The sequence below is a fragment of the Sciurus carolinensis genome, chromosome 4 (genome assembly GCF_902686445.1).
Source record: "Sciurus carolinensis chromosome 4, mSciCar1.2, whole genome shotgun sequence".
Lineage (NCBI taxonomy): Eukaryota > Metazoa > Chordata > Mammalia > Rodentia > Sciuridae > Sciurus > Sciurus carolinensis.
This window is the reverse complement of record NC_062216.1, coordinates 49,303,223-49,319,788: the sequence shown is the minus strand read 5'-3', so window position 1 is coordinate 49,319,788 and position 16,566 is coordinate 49,303,223.

The window sequence follows — 16,566 nt, the reverse complement described above, 5'->3', positions numbered from 1 at the left end:
TATATAATATATATATAAAAATATATATAATATATATATAATATATATATAAAATATATATATAATATATATATAATATATATATAAAATAAAATCTTTATAGGAAGAAAATAGAGATGAAGATCTGTCCTAAGTTTTCCCAATGCAGTAACTAGCTTTCAAACAATGGTCCCAATGAACTGCACCTCCCAGCATTCACATCCTTGTGTTTTTCCTCCCACTTGGAATCTGGGCTGGGCTTGTGACTCATCTAAACTATAGAACTTGGCACAGTTGAGGATATGCTGGTTCTGGGCCATAAGGATGTTTGCACTTTGGGGGCTGAGCTAACAGGCAAAATGTTTGGCTGTACAGTTTGAGAGACTACTTGTACAGATGACCTGGAGAGGCCAAATAGAGGAGAGGCTCTGTATATATGTGAAGAAGAGAGACCAAACTGTCCCAGCATCCCAACAGAACCTTCAGGAGACTCCAGCCCCAGATACCAACTGATTGAGAATATGTATGAGTCTTTCACTGGAGCCAAGTCCAGCTCTCTGCATGAAAGGCCAATTAAGCCGAGAAACAAGGTGTTGAGGCAAGGAAGGTGACCTTATTTTAAAAGCTAGCTCAATACAAGTTGGAGGACTTTTGTTCAAAGTCCATTTTGCTGTGAAATGATATAGGAATAGTTTATATATGTAGCTATTGAGTATTCCCAGATTGGTGGTTGCTTTCTCACAGTGGGTGAAGATTGATGGTGGATGGGCAGGTGCCTTCAACATCCCAGTTGTCTAGTCATGAGATTCTTTTCAGTTCTGCAAATCTCAACAATAAAGATATTTTATTTCCTCAAGTTATTTTTGTCACTGGTTAATTTGCCCTTGTGCAGTTCCCAACATATTACACAATGGACAGTCTAGAGGGGTTAGCTTCCCAAGGTCCTCTTTCTGATCACCAAACTCAAGGTACTGACAGAAAAAATGTATATATTACATCTGATTATTGTGGAAGACAAGAGTCAGTTGAGATTAAATAGGAAGTCAGCATGAGATATGGTCTCAATGCTCAGCTTCAAGATCATAAGAGGGGCCAAAAGAATTGCTCAGCTGAACAGTCCACCCACAGATCTATGAAAGATCATACAATGATTGTCGTTCTTAAGTCTCTAAGGTTTGAAGTGGTAGACATGACATGATAGATGATCAAGACAGGCATTTCATGAAAACACAATGAGAAATGAGAAAGTACTCTTTGTGACGTAGGCATTTGCAGCTGAGGTTATGGGAACCTTCAAAAGCACCCTTCTATTTGCCCTGCAAGTTGTCTGATCAACCCCAAACACAGGGCAGGCTAACAAATAATTGGAGGGAAAAAAAGACTGACAAATCTGCTATGGTTTCAAAAGGAAAGGAAAAGAAATGTCAAATAAGAAACTGAACATGCATGTCAAGAAAACTAAAAGAGAATAATGAAAAAACCCAATAATTAAAAGAACAGATAGGCCAATCACCACTTATCTGATTATATACATGCTTTTTTTTCTTTTTCTTCAATGTTAACCTTACCTCTCAACTCAGCTCACTTTTCCAACTGAACTTGACATTTATCATTCAATATAAGTTCTTGATTTTCCCTTTTCTACCAATTCACAAAGTGGTTGATCTTGTACATTTTCCCTGTTTTCAAAATTGGTCCCAGCCAGTTGCTCAACTAGAAACCCAGAAGTCATTCTTGATTTCCCCTTTACCTCAAGCCCCATCTAACCCGAAGTGTGCTTTGTCAATTCTTTCTAAAATATATCTCAAATCCATCTACATCTCTCCATCTTGCTGTGACCATCTTCATCCAGGCCATTGTTACTGCTTTCTTGGACAACTGGTACAGCATGGAGATGGTCTCCCCACTATTTGACTCCTCTGCACTCAAGAGTAATGATAGGAAATGTAAATTGAATTACAGCATTGAAACTCTTAAATCTCTTTGAGAGCTCCCCACTGCCCTTAGAATGAACCCCAAGGTCTTGCATGATCTGCCTCCACCTCATCAATGAACTACTCATTACAACTCCCTCTTATTCACAAAGTGCTAGTCACAGTTCTGTTTCCCTTTGTCCTTCAAACTTGTCAAGACTTTCTCGACCCAAGGCATTTGTGCTTGATGTTCTCACTGCTCAGAATTCTCTCATGTATCATATGGTTTCTGACAATCTCAGTTGTTCAAACTCAAAGATTACCTCTCAAGGAGACCTTCTCAGATACTCCATCTAAAATAGGACCCTCCCCAGCATCTCCTCTCTCCCAGCCTCCCCATCACACAATCTCAGCCACTTGGCTGTTTCCTTCACAAACACAAATCATAGTCTGCAACTTTAAAATTACTTGTCTATGTATTTTCATTTTCTCTGTCTTCCTTAGTATAATATTTGACAAAAATAAAGATTATTTTCACCTCATTCATGAGGTTACACACTCAGTGCAGGCAAGGTAGCAGATACTTAGTGAAAGATTGAATCAAGGAAAAAAAAACCAAGGATTTTTTAAAATGTCAGATTTGTATTCCTCAATCACAAGCTTGGAATCAATGCTTCTCTCATCTTGTGAGCTTCAATTGTTGAATTGTTTGACTTTGTGAGTGCGGCTCATCACTCCTTGGACATGTGGGATGGGTTTAATTGATTTCAATAATTTGCTTCTAGTCATTCTTGTGCTCATTACAGTTTTCCTAACTTCCAGCTCTTTTCAAATATATGTGGGTAGCTTGCTTTATGAAATATTTTCTGTTCTAATTTTTTTATTTTTTGTAAGTAGAATGACCCACTTCTTAATTTCTTTTGGTCTAACTTGAAAATATATATATAAAATGTATACAATACAGGCATATATATATATATATATATGTATACATTGTATATATTGCATACATATAGGTGTGTGTGTGTGTGTGTGTGTGTGTGTATATATATATATATATATATATATATATATATATATATATGCCTGTATTGCATACATTTTTGTCGGAAAAACTTTGAAATTAATTTAACTTTAAATATTTGGTGACTCCCAGTGGTATTCAAAAGGGCTGAGACTTGATGCTTTGGGTGATATATTCCTGCCTTGTTTGGCAGGGCTCTGCCAGGCAAATTCAGCTCAAGAATAACATTGGATTTCTCACTCATAGATGAATCTCTTTGATAAGTGAAATAGTGTAAAAAACAAAGAGGACTTGACACAAACAAAAAAAATATTTGTTTGGTAATAAAAGAACTTTATGCATCACTTTTGGTTCATTGTCATCTGATTCATCTGGAGCCTTTTAAGGAAATCCACTAACTCACTTTTGTGTCTACTTACTATTTTTTGCCCCTTCCAAAATTCATGTTGAAATCTGATTGTCACTGGGGCAGTGTTGGGAGATGATTAGGGGATTGTGTTCATCAGCTTTTTGTCATTCACAAAAAATAACTGGCATAAAAAAAATTAAAGTAGTAAAGGGGTTTTTTTTGTTGCATTTTTTTGTTGTTGTTTTCTGTTTGTTTGTTTGTTTTTCCTCACAGTTTCAGAGGTTTCAGTCCATGGTCAGTTGGCTCCATTGCTCTGGGTCTGTGGTGAGGCAGAACATCATGGCCAAAGGCATGGCAGAGGAAAGCTGAGCCACTCATGTCAGCCAGGAAGCAGAGAACAGGAGGGAGGGGAAGGAGTGGGGACAAGAAATACCCATCCAGAGCATGCCTCCAGTGGCCTTCGTCCTCCAACTAGGTCCCACCTCCTACAGTTTCCACCGCCTCCCGATCACACATTTAAATTATGTGTGGACTCAAATGAATGAGTCCATTGACGAGGTCAGATCTCTCAGAGTACATCACTTCCTAAGATCCCCACTCTGAACTGCTGTGCTGGGAACCCACCTTCAACACCTGAGTCTTTGGGAGATACTTTATATCCAAACAGTAGCAGTCCTGAAGAGTGCTTAAAGCCTTTCTCACAGGAATGGATTGTATAAAATGAAACGTCCCCTCATGTTTCACCTCTCCCATAGGGGCCCACCTGCCTTTCCTCCTTTAGTCCATGTTATGACACTGCACAAAGCCCCTGCCTGTTGGACCTATCTGATCTTGGACTTCCAGTTTCCAGAATTGTGAGCTGAATAAACTTCTTTCCTTTATAAATTATCCAGTCTCAGGCATTCTGTTATGGCAAAAAAAAAAAAAAAAAAAACTAAGATACCACTTGTCCCCTGCTAACCCTCAGGACCATATGCCAGCTGAATTTGAAGCTAATCTTTCAGGATGCCTCCTCCTTCCCTTTACTCTATTGATGCTCATCCTCATTCCTCCATCCAAATGTTTGCCCCAACCCTAATTCCTGATTCTGACCCCTGCCAGATTTGATGCAGGATCTGGCTTCTCAATCAGCATTTTGGACCTTGGCCTCCGAGGCAGCTTCTAGCTTAACTGGTTTCACATTCTGGCCCTCTCCACTCCTACATTCTCTGTCTATGTGCATGGGATCCCAGCTAGGGACAGGCTCCCCCAGTCTATAGTGGGAGAGGGCAAGGAACTACAGGAGACTTTATCAAAGTCTTTCTTGATGTGGAGAAAGGATAAAAAGAGCAGGCCATTTCTAAGTGCTTCAAGACCAAACAGAAAATAAAAGAAAGCAAACTTTAATGCTGAGGAGAAAAATTTCTTAACTATGCATATACCAGTTCCATAAAATTTTTCTTAGCTGATTGCAGGCCCTTTCATCCCAGTAGGAGAGAGGAGTTTCCACATAAATGCTAGCAAGTACCAAGCAGCACAGCAAAATCACATCATCTGTTCGGTTGTTCAACAGACATTCATTGAATACCAACATGGTGCCAGGCACTGTGTTGGTTCCAATCACATTAAGACATTGTCTCGGCCCTTAAAGAGCTAAAAGTCTGGAGAGGGACAATTACAACAAAGCAAAATAATTACATTGCAATGATTGTTATGAGAGAGATGTGTCATTAAAGCATGAAGGAAGGGTAGGGGTAGGGTAGGGCAGTGGGAATGGGGAAGACTTCACAGAGGAAATCTACCTGAGTTGGATCCTAAGAAGCAAGTCTTTCAGGAAAAGAAAGCTGAGTAACATTATTGAGGCCTGGAGGCAGGAAGGTACTGGTGAATTATGAAAAGGTGAATTGTTCAGAGTTACTCAAGCTACTAGGAATGAAGGGAGCAAAAGTGCAAGCTGAAGGACACACTATGACAAGAATAAGGAATGTTTAAGGACCTGGGACTTCATGGGGGAGAGAAGACTTAAGGACTTTAAGCAGGACCATGTCACAATCAGGTCTGGGTTTTAGAAGTTACTCAGCCAGTAATATGGGGACTCAGTTAGTTGGTTGGAAATAGGGTGAAACAGAAAGAGAGGTTGACATTAGAAGCAGGAAGAAGAGTTGGAGACTATTGCTTTAGCTCTGTTGAAAAGCAATGAAAACTGAAAACCAGGTGATGGTATTGAAAGTGGTACAGGATACAGAGCTCAGGGAAAAATCTGCAAGTAGAAATGGAAGGACATGGTGATGATTTTGTATGGAAAGAACAGCAGATGGAAGAGCAGGGGATGACATCATTCCATCTGTCCTTTGTAAATTGCCTTGTATCTCTCAGACACATTGATGTGCGTCATTGTTTGGGGTTTTTATTTGAAACAACCTCAAATGTACAGATAATTTGCAAATATAGAACAAAGAACCCCCCCCCCAACCACTTGGAAGTTGTCAACATAATTTCCCAACAACTCTGAGCACTACTGTTATATTTCATACAAACAAGGATAGTGTCCTACAGCAGCACAGTCTGACCACCAGAGTCAGGAAATTAACACTGATACATTACCACCACCTAATCCTCAAACATAATTCAAATTTTTCCAATTTCCCCATAATACAATTTATAGCAAATTCCAGGACCTGCCTTTAGCTCTCACAACTCTTGAATGTCCTTCAGTCTGGAAGTTAACTTATTTCACCTCCTGGCCACCCCCCTTAGACTTCCTTTCTTGACCTTGACCCTTGTAGAGACTTTTTTTTCTTATCAGATCTTTTATGCAATGGTCTTTTAAGGACTTTCACTATGGAGAAGGGAATTATTTCTTTATTAGATAATCAGGATGAATTTTTGAATGATCAGAGAAGTGATGTTATGGATCTTGTATGCTATGGGGTGGTGCCTCTTCCATTTACCCTATCACTGGGAATATTCATTATGATCACTAGATTAAGGTGGTGTCTGCCAGACTTCTCCACTGTAGTCTTACTCTTTTTCTCTTTATAATTCATAAATATTTTGTGGAGAGGTGATTTGAGACAAAAATTAATGTTTTATTTATCATCAAACCTCTACTCACTTATTCATATCTTTGTGGATCGATGGTTTCCAAATTTGCTTTTTAAGTTAAAATTCATTACTATTGTTATTTATTTCTATGCTCAAACTGTCTCAAATACAGCCAATGGGAGCTCCTTCAAGCCTATGTTAGTGTCACTTAGAACACTGCTTGACTTTATGACACAAGATGCATGTTGCATGCTTCTTGTCCCAGCTGTGAAATCATCCATTTCTTCAAGGATCACTGGATCCTTTTAGTGAAATATGGTACTGGGATGTCAACACAGGGTTCTCACTATTCTCATTGATAGTGGGTTATTGCTGGTCTTAGACTCTCTTAGAGACCACACACACACATGCATACAAACCCATGCACACACACACATGCATGCACACATACATTTACATCTATGTTTCCTTATGCATCTATCTAAAAGCAGTTCTGAGTTAGCACCCCAGTGTTTATTCTAATTTTCTCTCTTTCCATACTAGAAACTCCCTTTTCCCACTGTGGGAACCTGATCCATCTCGTTCTCTGCAGTCAATTTCCTACAACTTGGACAACCCTCAACCTCCACTGGATGTGGATTTCCTGTTCACCCTTCATAGATTTTGATTCCTAGGACCAGGTCACCCTACCCTATCACCGCTGGGAGCCTCTCCTGCTCTGAATTGATCTCTATTATTACTTTGCACCAGGCTACCCTCCTCTTGTCTTCCTTTGGACTCTAAGGAAGAGAAGAGGAAAATGAGACAGGAGAGAATAAAGAGAAAAGAGAAAAAAAGAGGGAAGGGAAGGGAAGAGAAGGGGAAAAGAAAGAGGAAAAGGCATCTTTGTTTGGATTCTTATAATACTCCTGTTTGGTCATTGAAGTTGGTCTTATAACCCTTTTAAACATGGGGAAATTGGTGTAGGAAGGTTGATATCTTACTCAGGCTCATGCCCAATGGAGTGGAAGAGCTGAGGATTGCTCCCAGCTCTTTTCAATCCAAGTCCAGTTCTCTGACTTCAGCACCACACTACCTATATTCTTATAGTCTCCTGGAGACGTGGGTGTTTCAAGAAGTGAAAATTATTGTTTGAGTTAAAGTGGGTCTGCACGGAATGTACTTGTAAAAGTAAAATTATTCATTGACTGCTATTTCACAGACAATTCCGATGGTGTCTGGAGTTCCTGAAATAATTACATTGTCCATATATCATTGGGTGGTGCTACAGTTTGGATCTGAAGTATACCCCAAAGATCCATGTGCTCAAAACCTATTCCTCAGCATGACACTATCAGGAGGTGGTGGACCCTTTAAGAAGTGGGGTCTCATGGAAGGTCTCCAAGGTCACTGGGGGTGTGCCCCTGAGCGCAATAGTAGGACTCAGCCTCCTCCTCTTTCTCCCTTTTACTTTCTGGTGATGAGGTGAGCAGCCCTGATCTCTCACATGCACCTACCATGATGTGCTGTTTTGCCACAGGCCTAAAAGCAACAGGGTCAATCAATCGTGAATTGGAATTTTTAGAACCATGAAGCAAAATGAAACTTTTCTAAGTGGAATATCTCCAGTATTTGTTATAGTGATGGAAAACCAACTAATATAGCTGGTCACCAAGACATAGACATCCTCCCTTCAGTTATTCCTTATTCCTCTATCAGAGAGGAGAGAGGATAAGCCCTTCTTCCTCTCTGCTCCCCCAGAAGAGGATACCTTTCCTTAACATTTACCTCCAGTGTGGACCACAAATCAAGGTCTTTCCTGTTATGTCCTAGGTAACAGTATGAGCCCTGAGATCCTGGAGTGGTATTATTCAAAGTGTGGTGATGGCAGCAACATCTCTTGGAGCTTGTTAGAAATGCAAATTCTTGGGTCCGACACACACCATCTGAAAGAGCATCTTTTGGGACAGAGTCCAGACCTGCCAGGTGATTCATGTACTCACCTGCTCTGGAGCCCTGGGCTGGGGCCAAGCTCCTGGGTGATGCTGATGAGCAAATCTGGGATCTATCTAATCAGGATCTGCGTTATAACCAGATCTAACAAGATTCAAATATCCATTAAAGTTTGAGAAGCATTGCTGTAGAAATCTCTCTTCTGAGTTGCATACAGAGCCCTCAGGCAAGTCAGAGAACAGAATGCCTGAGTTGTATTCCTACTGACTGATGCAAAATTAAATAGGTACCTAAAGTAAACATCTTCTCCAGGTTGGTCTGTGTCATAAATTAATTTGGGATTAAAAATGTAAGAAGATCATACCAAAGTGGAACCTTTGCACATGCTATTCTTTCTGCCTGTGATTACTTTTGTCTTTTCTTCTTTTCCTAGGTTACCATAAGACCTTGACTCAAGAGCAACTTTTTTTTCTTTTTTTAATTTATTTTTATTGCAAACAGATGGTATACATCTTGTTTCTCTGTTTGTAAAGAGTAACTTTTTTTAGGAATGTATTCACTGATTGTTATGGTTTAGATGTCCCTCAAATGGTTTAGGTGTCCCCGAAACCTCACATGTAAGTCAATGCAAAAAGGTTTGGAGGAAAAATGACTAGACAACAGCTTTAACCTAATCAGTGGTTTGATCTCTGATGGGATTAACTTCGTGGTAACTGGAGGCAGGTGTGGTAGCTGGAGGAAGTGATTCATTGGAGGCGTGGCTATGGCTTATATATTTGTATCTGGAGTGGTCTCTCTCTCCCTCTCCCCCCCTCTCCCTCTCCCTCCCTCTCCCCCCCTCCCTCTCTCCCTCTCTCCTTCTCTCCCCCTCTCCCTCCCTCTTCCTCTCTCCCTCTCTCCTTCTCTCCCCCTCTCCCCCTCCCCCTCCCTCTCTCTCTCCTTTCTCTCTCTTTCTCCCTTCCTGATCACCAGGTGAGCTGTTTCCCTCTGCCACACTCTTCCACCATGTTATCCTGCCTCACCTGCACCCGGAAAGAATGGAACTGGCCTTTTATGGACTAAGACCTCTGAAACTATGAGCCTTTAAATAAATTTCCCTCCCATACAATTGTGCTGGTTGGGTCCTTTAGTCACAGCAATGAAAAAGCTAACTAAAACACTGACGACTAGGCTAGGTCCCTGTAGTATGTGTTTGTGAGCACCACAAGTTATAATTTTACATGATATATTACATGTTTCTCTTTTTTTATGCTGCATGGAGGCAGGTTCCATGTCTCATTTTATTTACTTTTATATGCTTAATCACCTGGCATAATGCCTGGCACATAGCAGACTCTTGATATGAATTTATTAAATTTGTTTAATGACAGGTGGCCTCTAAAATTCCCCCTAATGATCCTCTCTTTCCAGTGATCATGCCCTTGTGTAAATCCTCTCTTTTTGAGTATAGGCTAAATATTATGATCCTGGTGAACAGTGTATGACAAAAGTAATGAGCTATCACTGTCCAGATTCAGTATCCCAAAGTCTGTGTCTTCACTATACATGCTTTCTCTTGGCCCCACACTGCAGATCCTGAGCCAAGCCAGCTGCCATGTTGTAAGCTGCCCTATGGGAAGGCCACATGGCAAAGAACTAATGTCTCCCCAGCCAACAGCCAGTCAGGAACCAAGGCCTGCCAAAACCCATGGACATGAACTTGAAAGTGGTTCCTCCCTCAGTTGACTGACACCAGCATTGCAGCCTTGAGGGAGATCCTGAGCCAGAGGCACCCAGATTCCTGACCCACAGAGACAATGTGAAATAATACATTCATTGTCTGGAACCAGTATGTTTTAAAGTAATTCACTACATGGTAATAGATAATAATGCAAAAGAAATGAATGTATGCAATATATCAGAGATTTCATTCATCCTCACTTTCACCTACCACTTAAAGATAATATATTACCCCTGCTTTATAAATAAGATTGTAGATGATCAGACAGACTGAGTAACAAAAGGTCTATGGTCATAGCTAGTAAGTGACAGAGGCAGGATTTCCAAAGATGAGCTGAAGCCATTCTGCTTCAAAATTTAAGACAGATTTCATTCTCCACACTCATTTTCAAGGATGAAGAGGAGATAGAAAACTTTCCAGGACTTCACCTTACACGATTTGAATCACACCCAACCTTTCTAAGTACTTTTTGTTCACTTTTTTCATGAATCATTCAAAAAGTTGCTACAAATTAAATTTTGATCTTCTCCTAACTCCCACCCTCTCATACTGGTGATCCATTCTCCTGATTTCACCAGTCACATTTTGGGCTGGGCCACTGTTATTTCTCAGACCCATCACCCATGACTCATTACAGACAGTGTGATCCTTTGGGGGGGTGATATAAAAACTGGAAAATGGAAGGAGGAGTGAGTCATGTACCACATATTTGATTTTATTGTTCATTTGATTAACTTTCTTTGAAGACCAGTGGAGTCAGAGGCTGTGACAGTTGGACAAAAGAGAGAAATAGTGAAGAAAAGTAAGGCAGGACCCAAGTAATGATGCCTTTGAAATTCCACAGCAGAAAACGTAACTACAGAGGGTAAGGATTTTAAAGGAAGTCTCTAGACTGTACACAAACATGCAGAGATTTCTCTTTGCCTCAGGCCCAATAACAGAGGGGAGGCCAGGGGTAGAGGAAAGGAAGATCTGCTGAACAGAGCCAGCTGCCACACATATGACAATTATTTGATATCTTACATTTATCTTTAAAATTGATGCTGCAAATTCCCATTATATCACATGATAAATGCACATTTGGTTAATTACAAAAGGTATCTTGTTTGGGATTTCAAGTAAATTTATGGTCCAAGAAATTCCCCATATTATGTGGTTTTATATATGCCCCCACCCCCAACACCTCATACACCTCCACGTTCTGTTTTATGTTTGTATGGAAGGATTTAAGAATATGCATTCTTGGACTAGGGGTATAACTCAGTGGTAGAGCAGGTGCTTAGCACGTGCAAGGTCTTGAATTCAACCCTCAGCACACACGAAACAAAAACAAAAGAATATGCTTTCTCCCTAGCTTAGGTTGCTTCAAAAAGAATGGCCTAGTCAATAAAAAACAGTATTTCAGGGATGTGTTGAATAAAATTATAAACAAAATCCACTAAACCACATCTACCTGTAAAATTACCTAAAATAGAAAATCAACAGTCTAGCTTCTGATGAAATTTCAGATTTATGAAGTAAAGAAATTGCTTCTCTATATCTCTCTCTCTCGCTCTTTCTCACTGTCTCTCTCTCTCTCTCAGTGTCAGCTTGTTCTGCTCCTGTGGATAGCTCTGCTATTTAATACCCTCTTGGCACTTCATTTATTTTCCTCCCTTGATTGCCTCCGAATGTACTGCAATCCTCTTTTCTGGTTACTGTCCCTTTTACTACAGGTAAATCAACTGTATCCAGTCGTGGGACAGATGCAGCATGAAAGAGGGAAATTACAATTGCTTTATCTGATGCTGTCATTCAAGTCTGGGATTGAGAGGCAGACATTTTTTAAAGTCTAAGGGCTCTGGCATATCTAGGAAGCAGATGGGAAACAAATGAAGCATTGACGGATTTGCAAATTCCAGCTCTGTGATATTTGTCTGCCTGAGAGTGGGTGGGACAGAGAAATGTAAGGGAATAATGAGGATATGGGCACGGGAAGGTTTGCCATTTTTCACATTCTTTTCGGATATGGATTGAAGGAAGGATGTGGAGAGGAGGTGGCTATCTTTTGCTTCATATTCTGACCTTTTCCTAAGTCCACCGCTGTATTCCTTAGAATTTAAAATTGTAATCAGGGGCCCTTAATGGATAATTTTGTCATTATACATCAATTCCTTCAACAAGTACACATTAATACTGACTAAATTAGGCTTGAATAGAACTTCATGGCTACACAACTGAGAAAACAAAGTCTCACCAAAGAAGGGCTCTTTGATCTTTCCCAAACTTAAGTCCCCCATAGTACCCACAGTAGCATGTTTAACAGTTAAAGTAGTCAAGCAAATGAACTAAGGCCCAGAGGATGAAATCAAGAGAGGGGACAGGTAAGCTCTCACATCATAAAGAAACACTCTCCCTAGGCCCCAGGACAATGGGCAATACTTAATTAAGAATTAAAAAATAATACTCGCTCATTTATTCATTCATTCACTGATCAGTCATTGAACACCTCCTGGTGGGTGGGACCAGGGATTTTCACAGGCACTGGAAAAATGGAAATAAACGGGATTAGCTGTCCCCGTGGAGCATGCCTGTTGCTTGTCTCCCTGCACACCCAGTGCAGAGAGGCACTAAGAAAACAAGCCAGCTCAGCCCAGAATGTTCCAACTTCTGCCAAAGAGGAGTTCTACTGCATTATCTCCCCCTTTTAAAAACAAAGAAAATTCTCAGGTAAGTTACATTTACATATTTAAGATGGAGTTACATACACTCAACTGTCTATAGTTTCCCCATTAAGTAGATCCCTCCTGTGCCCAAAGTTTGGCAAATCGATTTGTTGGAGAAGTAAATTCACAACTGGAAGAGTCAGGAAACACATCCATGAAGTGCCGCTGAACCCTCAGGGGCAAGGCAGAAAAATCTTAACATGTGTTCCCTAACCTGAACATCTCCCTGATAAAGTCAGCCAGCCAGTTTTTCAACATTTATTTAATATTGTGCTAAATTCAGGTCATGAAGTAGATATTTTTGCTTTGTTTGGGCATTTTGTCATGCTGGGGATCCATCCCAGGATCTTGCTACCACTGAGCTACCTCCCAACTCCAAAGCAGATGATATATTTCTTCAGACATTTCAGTTGAGGTGAAGACATGGATAAATGCATTTAAAAACCACTTCAATATAGGAATGATGATCCATCAAGACAAAGGGGTCCTGGGAAGGTAAACGGTGGGTAGAGTTTGGCAGGGGAGAGTTTTTAGAAGAAGTGAGCTCAGAACTGGATGTTAGATCACCATGAGCCTTGAGGCAGGCCTGCACCCAAACCTCCACAAGCCTCCATTTACTCATCTGCAAAATGGGTACAGTGCATGTAGACTGTGATAACGTAAATATGGTACCCAGGCACATGGGTACCATATTTCTCTGTTTCATTTTATGCTTATGCCAACCACATTTTTTTTTCATTTATTGATGAGAATGGTGATGAAAGTAAGGAATAATATGCCTTTCATGTTTTCTATATTAAGTTTGAATTACTTTTTTTTTTTTTTTGGTACCTGGTATTGAACTCAGAGGCATTCAACCACCAAGTCACATCCCCAGCCCCATTTTATATTTTATTTAGAGACAAGATCTCACTGAGTTGCTTAGCATCTCACTTTTGCTAATACTGGCTTTGAAGTCTTGATCCTTCGCCTCAGTCTCCAAGCCACTGGGATTACAGGCCCACGCCACCTGGCCAGGCTAAGCTTGAATTACTTTTAACACACACAAAAATACAGTGTGAAATTAAAATACCACTTTATTTATACAGTTCTGGTTTTAAGGAAGTAATGGGGTTTGGTGATTTCACAGCAGAAGATCAAATGAGAGCTTTCCAGCCACACAGAAATGTTACTTCAATCTGATATTAAGCATCTTTCAGTTGTTAGTTAAACCCAAAATACTGAAATAGATGTCAGCAATGTGATGCTCTGTTAACTACCCAGTCACTTTCCAAGGGTGTGTTAAGCATTGAGATCTCTGTCACTCAGTGACCCTAGAGCTTCAGCATTGCTGTCATTGCTTCCTTGCTTCCCGCAGTCACAGCCCCATGGGGGAGAGGAATGACCAACCCCGCAGGCCTTGTTTGTATCAGCAGCTGGAACGTGGAAGTGGGGACATGCTGCCCACAGTTGTCTGCTGAGCAGTGTATGTCAGCCACATTGCAACAACAGGCTCATCCTATCTGAAACACAGAGAGGAAAACTAGCCTTCTGTTTTAGGATTCATGAGTGAAAACATATTCAGACTTCAGGATCTTTCTGCTGCCCACACTGGACACACATGCAATACCCAATATTCTTAATGTTCTTAATGTAGAACTAAAGTTCCCACTTCTGGTTGACATCATGGTGAGGAAAAATCTGCTTTTCAGGGAAACACCACTAACTCCAGACCTCTTAATGTCTCTGAGAAAATATAGGTATAAGACATGGTGACAGCTCTGAGTTCAATTTCTGGTTATCAAGGTTCATATTCTGTTATGGGGTTTGATTATGTCTCCCAAAATTGTGTGGCAATCCAAGCCTCCAGTACCTCAGAAAGTGAACTCATTTGGAAAGAGGGTCTTTATGGAGGTAATCAAATTAAAATGATTAGATAAGGGTGAATTTTAATCCAGTATGATTGGTGAGCTTATAGAAAGGACAAATTTGGACACAGAGAAAGATATGCTCAGAGGGGAGATGACAAGAAGTAACCCAAGAAGATGGCCATCTACAAATCAAGGAACATCTTAGCTACTGAAAGCTCAGAGTAAGGCCTGAAACTGATTCTTCCCTAGCACATTCAGAGGGAGAATGGCCCTGTTAATATCTTGATTTCAGACTTCTGACTTCTAGAACTGCAACAAAACAAATTCTAGTAGTTCTAAGCCACTCACTTTTGGGTTCTTTGTTATAGAAGCCCTAAGAAATGAATTCAACTATAGTACACCATATTCCCACTGAAAAAGACTGGCATAGGAAAGATAACTCAATCAAGACACCCAAATTCCACCAAAACAATTATGGGGTTGCATGAATCCTGGAGAGAGAAAAGGAATTGCTCTCTGGAAATAGGTGAGACCAGATTAGGTCTTCTGACAACAATTGGCAACAGGCACTTTGTTCTGCAGTTGGTATTCTTCTTCTTGCCTCATAGTTGTGTCCATTCTGTTTTTTGTATCAAGAAATACATCCCAATTGCATGGGACATTAGTCCCATAATATTTTCATTTTTCAGAAACTGTTCATCTCCAACTCCTTAGAGAGCACACTGTCAAGGATCAGCAGGAAAGAGGGACCAGGTCTCCAGTCCCCACTGGCCCGGTTGGAGCCTGCTGTTTCTAGGGCCCTGTTGAACGGTGCTACGTGGCAAAGGCAAAGACATCTTCCTAGAATTGGGAGGTTCACAAGAGACAGGAAAAGTGAATTCTGGGGAAGTTGCTACATGTCAGGGTCTGTGTTGTGGTGAAATGACAAATTGCAATTTGTCACAACTCCTCTTGTAGTGCTAGAGAAATCACTCTGCTCTTGGGTTTTGTTGTTGGTGGTGGTGTTTTTCCCATAGCACCATTCAACAGGAACTTAGAAGAAAACAGAAAAATCCAGCAGGACCCGGGGAAGACCACACCAGCATGAATCACCAACTAGTAAGACAAGATAAATGATGGTTGGTATTTGGAATTCTAGACACACCTTTGGGAATGCAGTTCTGTGAAGCCTGAGGGTCTGATGAGAGTCAAGAAAAATATGCATTGGGCCTTTTCAAAGAATGTGATAATTTGTTATATATAGTCAATACTTCTGTCATCATGAAAAAAAAATAAACAAACTACATTATTGAGGCTGGGGGTGTAGCTCAGTGGTAGAATACACGGCATGCTTGGCATGCACAAGGTCCTGGCTTCAATCCCCAGCTCCAAAGAAAAAAGAAAATGTATGATCTTTCCTGAAAATTATGTTTTATAATAGCAGTAACATTAAACCACACTAAAGAGAATAGAAAGTAGAAACCAAAAGAGGAAACAAAATCATTAAAAATTTCATTACCTTAATACAACTTCTCAAATATAAAAAAGAATCATTAAAATATTTACATACAGTAGAAGTATATGAATTTAAAGGGAAGTTATAAATAATTTTATATTTAATTGTGGTAACTATTTCATAATGTGTACATATAAGTTGTTCAGTTTCATTATGCGCAATATTTAAGTGTTAAGTATACCTCAGTTAAGTTGGGGAATTTTACATAATTATTTTATAGAAATATTTTCTTTAAGTAATTTGAATGTTAAATTCTATGTGTAGTATGACCTGAAAAGTATGCTCAGAAGGAAATATACTAAAATACAGTGGGTAACTTTTATTGTATTCTTGATAGTTTTTGTCTAAGAGTTTTATAATGCCTTGGAGTGACCTACCTAGGATATGGTAAATGTTCAGCTTTACGTTCTCCTTTTCTTTCTATCTTCTGCTGGTTCATTTTTTCAGCTGAAAAAAATTTAAGAATACCATGAACTCTCTCTACTTTAAATAATATTCCCAATAACTGACAACATAAAAGCAAAAGGACAATTTGAGAACTATGTTAGTTGGTTTTCTATAATAAATACTTGAGC